Below are 10,507 nucleotides of genomic sequence, written 5' to 3' on the forward strand. Positions count from 1 at the left end.
CAATTTGTTGCATATTTTTTGTTTCATTTTTAACTGTCTCCTTCTCCATGCTGATCAAAGCAGGTGAGACCCCCAACCTGAGAATGAATAGTCTTTCTTTCTCTAGAGGATTAAATTGATTTGTATTAGTAATGTAAAAAAATGAAAAATGGCCCAGGACTGAAATCTAGAGCACAGTGTCTGCTCAACAGAAATCTTCAGGTGTGGGGTCTAGCAGGTCTGCATAGGACAGCAGAACACTGTTTGACATATTATTTTTAATTACTATTATTGTTACTGTTATTATCATCATCATCACCATTATTATCCTCACCATTATTATTCTCATTATTAAGATTATCATCTGCATGGCATTTCTTTATGAGAAATTGCTGTGACAGTGTCTAATGTGTGGTCATATGGGACTAACAAGCCTTTCCAGCACTCCACTGCTTCACACTGAAGTATATCAGCAAAGTGACCAATGATATACAGGGAATTTCACTACATCAATGCAGAAAATGTAAGAAAGAATATAATCTGATTAAGTGAGAATTTCATATTATCTGAATGGGAGAACTGAGTGAATAAATGGTACAGCCGAAAAATCTGCACCCAAATATGCTGAGCTTTCAATGCAATGTGTAAACTGGCCCAGCAAGACTCTTGGTCCAGTGAAGGCTGGTGGTACAGACACCACCTTAGAGGCTGTACACCTGTAGTTATGAAAGCTGGTTGCTAAACAGCATTATTAGCACACAGCTCTGATTCACCTAATATGCTGTACTGAGAGGTGGGCTCAGAGCACTCTGTGTCAGCACAGCTGCATCACCGCTGCTGTTCACTCCCTGCATCCGGACAAGACGTGCTCCACCGTGTGCTGTGAATGTAACCTGAGATTTTTCAAGGTAGAACAGACTGTCCTGATGCGGTCTGTCCTGCAGCACAACATTGTCCTAAGAATATTACTCCCTGTCAGTTCTAACTGTGATGCCTGACTTATTACATTGCTTCTTCTCAAGACCTGAAGTGAAATAGGAATTAATGCGTACCTGTAAATTTGTCTAAACATGACTTTCAGACAGCAGACCTTGCCTACTTTGGTTTATAAAAATAAGTTATCAGAAATTCCTGCTCACACAGTTAATTGCAATCAACAATGAAATTATCATTTTATCATGTTTTTGAACACATAAGCTAAATTGTAAGGCTTTAAACTTCTCACTCAGTAAAACAGGTCTTCCTGACATGAAATTTTCCTTCAGCTTTTTGCTGAAGTGCCCAGAGCCAGACACAACACTCTCAATAAGAGTCTCACTAATCCTTGTGTGGAGGGATATTGTCACCACTGCAGTTCTCTACGTTCTAGTGCTTATAGGCTTGCTCTGCATTTACTGGTAACACCTGCTGAATTACGTGTCCACAGCCTTACCTAACTTCATTTTGGAACCATTAGCCCCACAAACTCAGCGCTTTATCTAAAAAAAAGGGTTGAGAGAGTGCAGACATTCACCAGATGGCATACAAAATCTGACTTCTGGGAATGTGAGGCTGCTGCTTGGCACCTGCTTTAGTCAGGTCCACTTGGGACAGTACTTGCTTAATTTCATGAGGCTGTTGCTTGCCTTGCTCACATGCCTTCCCTACAAACTGAAATTAACCTTCCTGCTGCTTGGTCTGCCTCTCTGGGGTGTCCAGCATGGGCTGGACAGACATCACCACAGTTAAATTTGTGTCATTAGGAAACACATTACCCAAAGATGTTCTGATGACCAAAGAAAGGGTCATTATTCTGTATAATTCCAGCACTATAGTTTAAGAGATATATTGCCTATATAGGGGGAGTAGAAGAACAAAATTGAAAGGAGAGTTATAAATTGTAGTGTAAAATAGCTCTCAGTGCCTGCACAGGCAGCAAAAGCAGGAGAAGGTGACCTAAAGTGGGATGTCCTACCCATCTTACAACTTCTGAGTGACCAGCTTGGTGCTTGTGGAGAGGTCTGTCAGGAACTGTATAGTGTCAGCATCACATGAGTGGGAGGCAGAGTCACAGAGAGAAGGAACAACAAAAAGACTGACCAATTTTTGGGTCTCTGCACACAGGCATAGTGCAAAATGCACTGGCCCTGAAGCTATGGCTTCTTGTAAATTAAGGGATGATCCCACCTGCAGCATTACAGGGCTTGTTCCTTGCTCTGGGTAGAGTGTAAGCCAAGAAGGAGCTTTTGGTTTGCTGTTCACCTCACTGAACAATAGTACAGAATCACAGAATCAATAAGGTTGGAAAACACCTTCAAGATCATTGAGTCCAATATTTGACAGAACACCTTTGTGCCAACTAAACTACAGCACCAAGTACCACGTGTTTCTTGAACACCTCCAGTAGTGTTTACTCCACTACCTCCCTGGGCAGCCCATTCCAATGCTTAAGCACCCTTTTCATGAAAAAATTATTCCTGATAGCCAGCCTGAACCTCCCCTGGCACAGCTTGAGGCCATTTTCTCTAGCTGCCTGGGGCTGATACCCTCCTAGCTATACCCTCCTTTCAGGGAGTTGTAGAATGATAAGGTCTCCCCCAAGCCTCCTTTCCTCCAGCTCCCTCAGGTTCTTCTCATCAAACCTGTGCTCCAGACATTTCCCCAACACCTCAGTGTCCTTCTTGCTGTGAGGGGCACAACTGGACACAGTGTTTAAGGTCTGGCCTCACCAGTATCCAGGACAGGGGTATGGTCACTGCCCCGGTCCTGCTGACTGCACCACTGCTGACACAGGCCAGGATGTCATTGGCCTTCTTGGCCACCTGGGAACACAGTGGCTCATGTTCAGCCGCTGTTGACCAGCACCCCATGGTTTTTTTCCACCCAGCAGCTTTCCAGCCACTCTGCCCCAGCCTGGAGCTGCAAGGGGTTGTCATGACCAAGGGGACCTTCCTGCCCTCCAGCAGATCAACACTCCCACCCAACTTGGTGACATCTGCAAACTGACTGAGGGTGTTCTTGAGCCCCTCATCCAGATCTTTGATAAAGGTACTGAACAGGACTGGGCCCAGTGTTGAGCCTTGGGAAACCCCACAAGTGACTGGCCAACAACTGGATGCAAATATTGACTTTGCTGGCAAGATCTCTTTGCAGTCAGCAGAGGTGCATGTGCTGCAGGAGGAGCCAGCCATGTGCAGACCCTCAGAGGGGCCAGGCAGCTCCCCTTCCATCCTAGCATGTACTCTCTCTTTCACAGGATTAGCCAGAATTTTCTGTTACTACACAGAGCTGATTTCTCTCCACTATAATGCATACATATGTATATGCTGGTTCTTACTGTCTACCACAGTATGAATTAAAATCATGTACTGCTGTCTGACTTGCAGGAATGGCACTGAGTTTTGTATGAGACATAGTTTTAAACTTTGCTTTCCCTCCACAATAGTTTAAATGCCTTGAAAGTCAAGGAAAATGTCAAAACCAAGTCAGAAATTGGTAAGTCATATGAGCCTGTTCCCTCATATGAAAAGGAAGCAATGCTGGTAAAAGCAATAAACATGGATTGCTTGCAGGTTTTGCAGGCTGCCCAAACCTTTTGGTGACCTTGGCCTGAGGTTTGTTTGTTTGAACATTAAAACACACCTACATCCCCTGGTTTCACTTTTGAAGGCAAACACAAGCCCAGCCACAGAGCAGCTGAAGTATGACTTCCATGGCACCCATCAGGTCAAGACGTCTCTGTTCAAAGCCAAAATGTTCTTCTGCTAAACTAAGCCTGCATGAAATCAGCTCACCTTGGAAAGGAAAAAAAGGAAAAAAAAAATGGGGAGTGAAGTAAAATTTTGAATGTTGAGCAGCCAAAGGAAAAAACCAAGCCACAACAGACAGCAGCTGCTGAAATGCACAATCGTTAGAGCCCAAGATGAAGTGATCAGTGAGGTACTAAGTGCAGGTACAGTAGGAAAGGATGGCACTGACCACAGACTTAGGGGTGGAGAAGTGGTACTGTTAGTGTCCTCCATTTCTTCCTGTAATCAAGTAGAAAGGGAATTCATGAGGTGCATACTTTGTTTCTCAAGGAGACAGCAGTGAAAACTGTGGAAGGGTTGAGGAGTTGATGGTCTGGGGCGTCAGCTCTCCACTCTCCACAACTCAGCTGGAGGAGCCAAGCTGCTGCAGCGAAGGAAGCCATCTGCTTCTGGGCATAGAAGAGAGCAGGTTCCTGCTCCTGTGAGGAGTAGGAAAGGCCAGGCAAGACACAGGGACACTGAGACAAAGGGCTCTGGCACCCAGCATTGCTACCTGACCTGAGGCAAGCCAGAAGGCAGGGTGCTGGAGTGCCTCATGGCTTGCAGCCTGCTCTGGTAGCAGTACACTAAACTCACTAACTAGAGTGCAATATCAGTGTTCAGATATTTCCCCATGTCGCAGAATCATAGAACCACAGAATTATAGGATCACAGAATCCTTACGTTTGGAAAGGATCTCCAAGATCATTGAGTCCAACCACCAGTGCAGCACTGCCAAGCCCACCACAAAACCGTATCTCAAAGAGCCACACCCTCATCTCTTAAATACCTCCAGGCATACTTCATGACAAATGCCATCTCTCCTTCCCAGAAACAGTGCACTGTGACCAGGCCTTCACTTGGGCAAACTGAGGTCAACTAAAGCATTTGCATTCCCTTCCTTGAATGTTTCCACAACTATCAGATCCAGTAAATTTTAATAAACCATCCTCCATGGGCTCAGCCACACTTGGAAGAAAACCAGAAACTTTAAGCACTGGATGCTCTAATCAGTGAGAATCAGGAGTGTATAGTGACATCCTCCACAACCACAGATACATCACTTTGTGGTTCAAGACAATTTGTGAATGTTTACAGGGTAATGTTATAATTCTCTATAACTCCATCTCACCATTAAAAATTTTTAGTGCTTGCCAATGTTTCACTAATTGGCTTCTCCTGTCAACACCCTTTCTTGCATGCTAAAGCACTCATCATTTGTGTGTGTTTATGTGAAGTGAACTTTGCAGGGAAAAGGGAGTTGCATTGCAAATGGACAGGAATCACATCTTCACACCTTCTCAGCTGTTACATTTAAATTTCTCAGCTTTCTGATTATTACAGGGAAAAAAGTTCAAAGTGGTATTATCCAGTTTAACTCCCACTCAAGGAAAATATTTTCAAAGTAATTAAGTAAAAGAGAGGGGGAAAAGCAATTTCAGTGGGATTTGTGCTTTCATTGGGAAACTTTCAAAACTCCCATGATAAATGTTTTGTTACCAGAAGTTTATAGTGATTTTCATAGCTGATCAACACCTTACATTTATCTGTTACAAGTTGATAAATACCTCTAAGCAGTTGACCATATGTCTGAGTAACTACAAATGGATTTCTGTCCCCGAATTTTAGGAACTATTTTGAGAAGGACTGTTCATAGTTTCTAACACAGAATGATGTTCCTTCCATTTCACAGCCCCTTTGCCTAAGTGTGGGGCTACATGGGGCAGTTTTATTTACTGTGGATTATTATTCTGCAGTTAAAGGAAAACGTATGTAAAATATTTTGGAGAAATGCCCAAAGTTGGGAGTAATTTTATGTTGACTCACTCAGGGCTTAGACTATGCACAAGGACTACTGATTTCTGTCTGCAGTCTGATGCAGTTGCCGTCAGCCTCACAGCAAAGAGGATGTAGACACCATCACAAGCATGGTTTGAAAAAACAAAGTGGAATCAAGCTATTTACAGCACACTGATTTGGAACTATTGATAACAAACCCCACAAAATCTTACTTTTTAAGATAAGTAAACACTAACTTCATTTCACAGAGAGGAAACTCTGCAATGTGAACTATGAATCCTGCCAGCATCCTGATCCTTTAGCAACCCTATTTTCCTTTTGTCCACTTGTCTATCAAATTCAAATACCTGAAAAGGATGAGGAATTGAACATTGTTGGTTAGGAAAGCAGACTGGAAATGGCACCAACATTTGAACAGAATCACATGGTTTGGAATACTTTGTACTTCTGCCCTACTGGAGACTTAATGAAGACAATCTTCTTAACAGGAATTAGTAGCTAAAGGCGCTAAAACGAATAAGCATTTCCAGTGAATTCATGGTAGCGGTCAAACAACATTTGGGAAAGTCTGTTACTTAGAAAGTAATAAAAAAAATAAACCCTTTCATTTCTGCTCCTTTCTGAAACCACAGAAAGACCATACAAAAAAGAAAAAAGTGCTTTCTTGATCATGAGAACTTTTCATTTGCACTTTTGTATCAGTTTAACTTTATTTTCTCTGAAATTCCTCATGTAAGTAAAACCATGATGAGAACTCTGGATCTCACTACGTAACCAAGCCCAGCAACATGGGATGTAGTGTGGAAAATGCATTGTGAATCAGAACAGCACACGGCCATATTATGTCTCTGCCACAAATATGCAGCCTTGAGTCCTATATAGATGTACTCTATATACCCCAGGCACCTTTGCTATCTAACAGTGGTTTAGGCTGTCACAGAAGTGTTATTTTAACAAACACATGAAGAATCTAGAAGTTTCCTGACAATTGACTCACATGCACATGCAAACAAGAAAATGGTGTTCAGATAGGAAGTTATCAAAAAACTATGCTTTCCTGTTTATGTAGTGGGGCCAATACTTAGAGCTTGAAAAATTTATTGTAGTCCTGAATACTCTTAGAATGTTCTTACTAATATAAAAATTTCCAACCCTTCATGTGCACTGAACACCTGAACTTTTCTATTCCAAGGTAAGAATAGGCAGCTGATGAAACAGAGGGTTCAACATTAGCTAGAAGCTGAGAAGATACCAGCCCTGGGGACAGTGGAGAGTTAAACAACTTCAGCTGGTTTGAACTCATTATTTAGTTGGGCTGGAAGTCTTCAGAACAGAGATTCTGGAAAGAGAAACAGACTTGATAACTGATTAGTTGTTGGTGATCCAGGTCCATAAGTGTTGCTTCCGGTGCTCAGAGGCAGTGGAACCCTGAGGTGAGGGGGTGACTTCCTGTGCAAGGGATTTTGTCATAGCCACCAGTGAGGCAAAGATAGCTTCCAGCAGCTAATCCATGTAGCTTTCTACCTGTCTTCATCTATTATTAACAAATATTTTAGGAGGAGTGTTATTTTTATATAACTACTTGAAAATTGATGTCTAGTTTCCTTGCTACAAACAAGTGCATTATCCAAACAAATTACTAAAAATATGTAGGACTGATACATACAAACTTAAAATTCGTATTCCAAAACCTAAATTAAGTTTATGAGTCATGAGTACATTGCAACATCTCAGTTTATGAATGCCTGGCAAAGATGAAAGGAGCTAAGTGAGCTTTTTTTCAAAAAATATTTGAAAAGAATAGTTTCAATAACTACAAACAGTGATGAATTTGATAGCTCTGCTAATGATGTTTGTCATGCAATTTACTCTGAAAGTCTTCCATCTACTGTAAAACCACAAAAATCTAGTGCCTTCAAATCCACTGCAAGAATTTACTACATTTGAAAGGACAGTCTATGACTGCTATTTTAGACAGCAAGCTCCAGATTCTTACCTTAATTAAAACTCAGCTCTCTTATTAGGTTTCCCATCCTAAAAGAGATACAGCAACTTGTGTTAGCATGTTTTGTTCCATGTCTTTATTTAAACACTAACAGTCTAATAGACTGTTTTGTTGTGTAAAAATAAACAAAAGTATTTCTGAAGAAAACATTTGCCTAGGTAGATTTTTTTTATTTACCCTACAGAAGCAGAAGTGGTTCATATAGGTGTGGGTGCGACGTGACACTTTTGCCTGTGGTTTTTGTGCTAGAACTGTTTTATCTAATGAGCCACTAGCATGCAAGCAACCTGCTGCTGGCTGTACGTGTTGGGAATGAATGATTGTGGTCTGCATGTTTCTCATAGAGCAGCACTAAGTTACTTAATTGCATAAGAAAAACTCTGTCTTTTGAAGAAGTTTCACTTCTCACAGGTGATAATGGAAAAATCTAATGCTTGGCACAGTCCTTCTCCCTTCCCCTTCCTTAGCCCTTCCTTTCCCTTGCTTAACCCTTCTCTTTCCTTCCTTAAACATTCCCTTCCTTTCCTTACCCCTTCCCATTCCCTTTTGCTTTCTCTCCCTTCCTTAACCTTTCCCTTCCTTAACCCTTTCCTTGCCTTCTCCAGAGCTGAAGAGAAAAAAAAATCATAGCTTCCCACTACAATGCCATCACCACTTTTAAAAAGCCATTTTTAACAGAAAAGGTTAACTACACCAACTTCATGCCCTCTCTAATCCTCCACAGCCACAGACCCTCTTAAGAGGCAGAGAGATACTTGCCCTTTCTGACTACACAAAGGCAAGAATCTGTGACAAAAAATAAAACCAACAAAAAAACCCAAGCAACCCTAATTAATGCTATTGATTCCACATTTGAAAACCACACAAGACTTTGAAAGGAGGATGAAGAGGTCCTCCAGCCGTGCACTGGTCTGACAATGTGTATCTTTGCCATCTTTTCAGATAGGAGGAAGAAAACTGACCTGATATGGAGTTTCCTGATGACATTTCAAATGTTTAAAACATGGGTTAAACTCAAATATGTAAATTATTATATCTGAGTTGCTGCTGCTGTGGCAATTAGTGAGACAGTAATTTCATTTGTTTTGTCTATCTGAAAAGTTTGCAAAGCCCTTCACTTTTAAACGAACATGGCAATCAATTTAATGCAGGGACCTTTTAACCACAGGTTAAAATGATGACCTAAATTAGGTCAGCTTATGTTTGTGAGTTTGTTAGAAGTGCAGCCTACTCAGATCAAATTAGGTCAGCTCACAGTGTCCTGCTTAGTGAAATGTGGCTGTAGAGCAGGAGGTGCAAAACCTGTCAAAACAATAACTGAGAAAGCCAGAGCAATCTGGGAGTCCATCACCTTGTCTTTCAGGCCAGCATACCACATCTGGTTCTTAAAAATGGGAGTGAGAAAACATGCACCAAATGCCTTTCCTCAGAAATGTTATTATGTATCTCCTCCAATACCATTTACCTGTTTACTTCAATTGTATGTCTGTCTGAATGCAATTGCTTTTTCAGACAGGTAAGTATCATCCAGGAAATTCTACAATATATTTTCTGTTTGCACAGAAAAAATCCCCAGCAATAAAAAACTTGCTCTTTCTTCTTAATTCCACAAAAGTATTCCAGTCTTTCCAAGAGTTATTTTTTTCATGTTCATGCATTCTTTGGCTAAGGAGAAGCAATAAGATAAGATATAGTGATATTTTCTTTTTGGGTATACAGGTTCTTCCCTCATTAAGCCCTTAAACATGTTTTTTTTCCCCCAATCATCTGTTTGTAATATGTGCCTACTGGCTATTTACATTCCTTCATTGATTAATACCTCTTTAATAATACAATTCTACCAGGATAAGATTGATTTTTTATCCTACAGCTGCTGCTTAACTACATTAATTCCCTATCAATAATGCTGACACATACAAATCTTTAGCTTGTAAACAGAGGAATGCATTTCTCTACAGAAAATGGGGCACTCCTTTAAATGAAGGCAAAGTATCTGATGTGCAAAACCTTTTATGCTACTAGAAATTGACAAAACTTCTAGCCAGTCATCCTCAAAACCTGCCTGGCCTCTGTATTGTGTATTCTACTCTCAGTTGTCCTAAATAGCCTTTTCAAGAGCAGTAGTTTAACAGAGTCAGCTCCATTAAAACATCAATGCAAGAATGTAATCTTGAAAATCTCTGACAAAATATCTCTAATATACTGTGCAACTCCTGCCAAGCAAGTCTAATTCTACTTGATTTAATGGATGGATTTGTAAATCTTTGTTATGGGAGTCGAGTTTGCAGTTCTAAATATAGACCAGGTAACTGTTCAGAACTGGTATCAGCACTTACCTGTAGATTAAAAAGGACAAGTGAATTGATCTGAAAACCCAATTTGCAATGCCTAACTCCATGTAAGCACTTAGCTTGTTCTCCCACTCTGAGAATGCGTAGATCATTTACATTCATATATAAATCTAACCTAGATGTGAGCTCAGTGTTTCATAATTAAGCTTACAAGAGCTTTATAATGTGATCAAGATCAGCTGTAAAACTCACCAGCAAAGAATTAAACATTAGTTTGCCTTCAAGTGTTCTGTAGTGAAGTGCTAAGAATAATGGTCTCAAAATACATTCCTGTATTTATAAGCTAGACTTGTATGCGTCAGCATCAAAAGTCTTCATTGGGAATTAGAGAAGCTGCAGCTGCCAAGATACTCAATCAATCTTATTCTAGTTATATTGCATTATTTGACAGGCATTAATAGATAAAGGAACCTATGGTATGACATAAATACCCAAAATGGCACTTCCCCTGAATCCCCCCCACCCAGTCCAAGCAAAGCATATCTGCTGTCAGTAGAATATTTTAAAGAAAATTGCATCCTTATTCTGCAATAATATGGGCTTACTAATTTTCTAAGGGCATTTTTAGACCTTTGTAACACATTTGTTTGAAACTAGCCTTTTCT

The sequence above is a fragment of the Corvus hawaiiensis genome, chromosome Z, assembly GCF_020740725.1.
Source record: "Corvus hawaiiensis isolate bCorHaw1 chromosome Z, bCorHaw1.pri.cur, whole genome shotgun sequence".
NCBI lineage: Eukaryota > Metazoa > Chordata > Aves > Passeriformes > Corvidae > Corvus > Corvus hawaiiensis.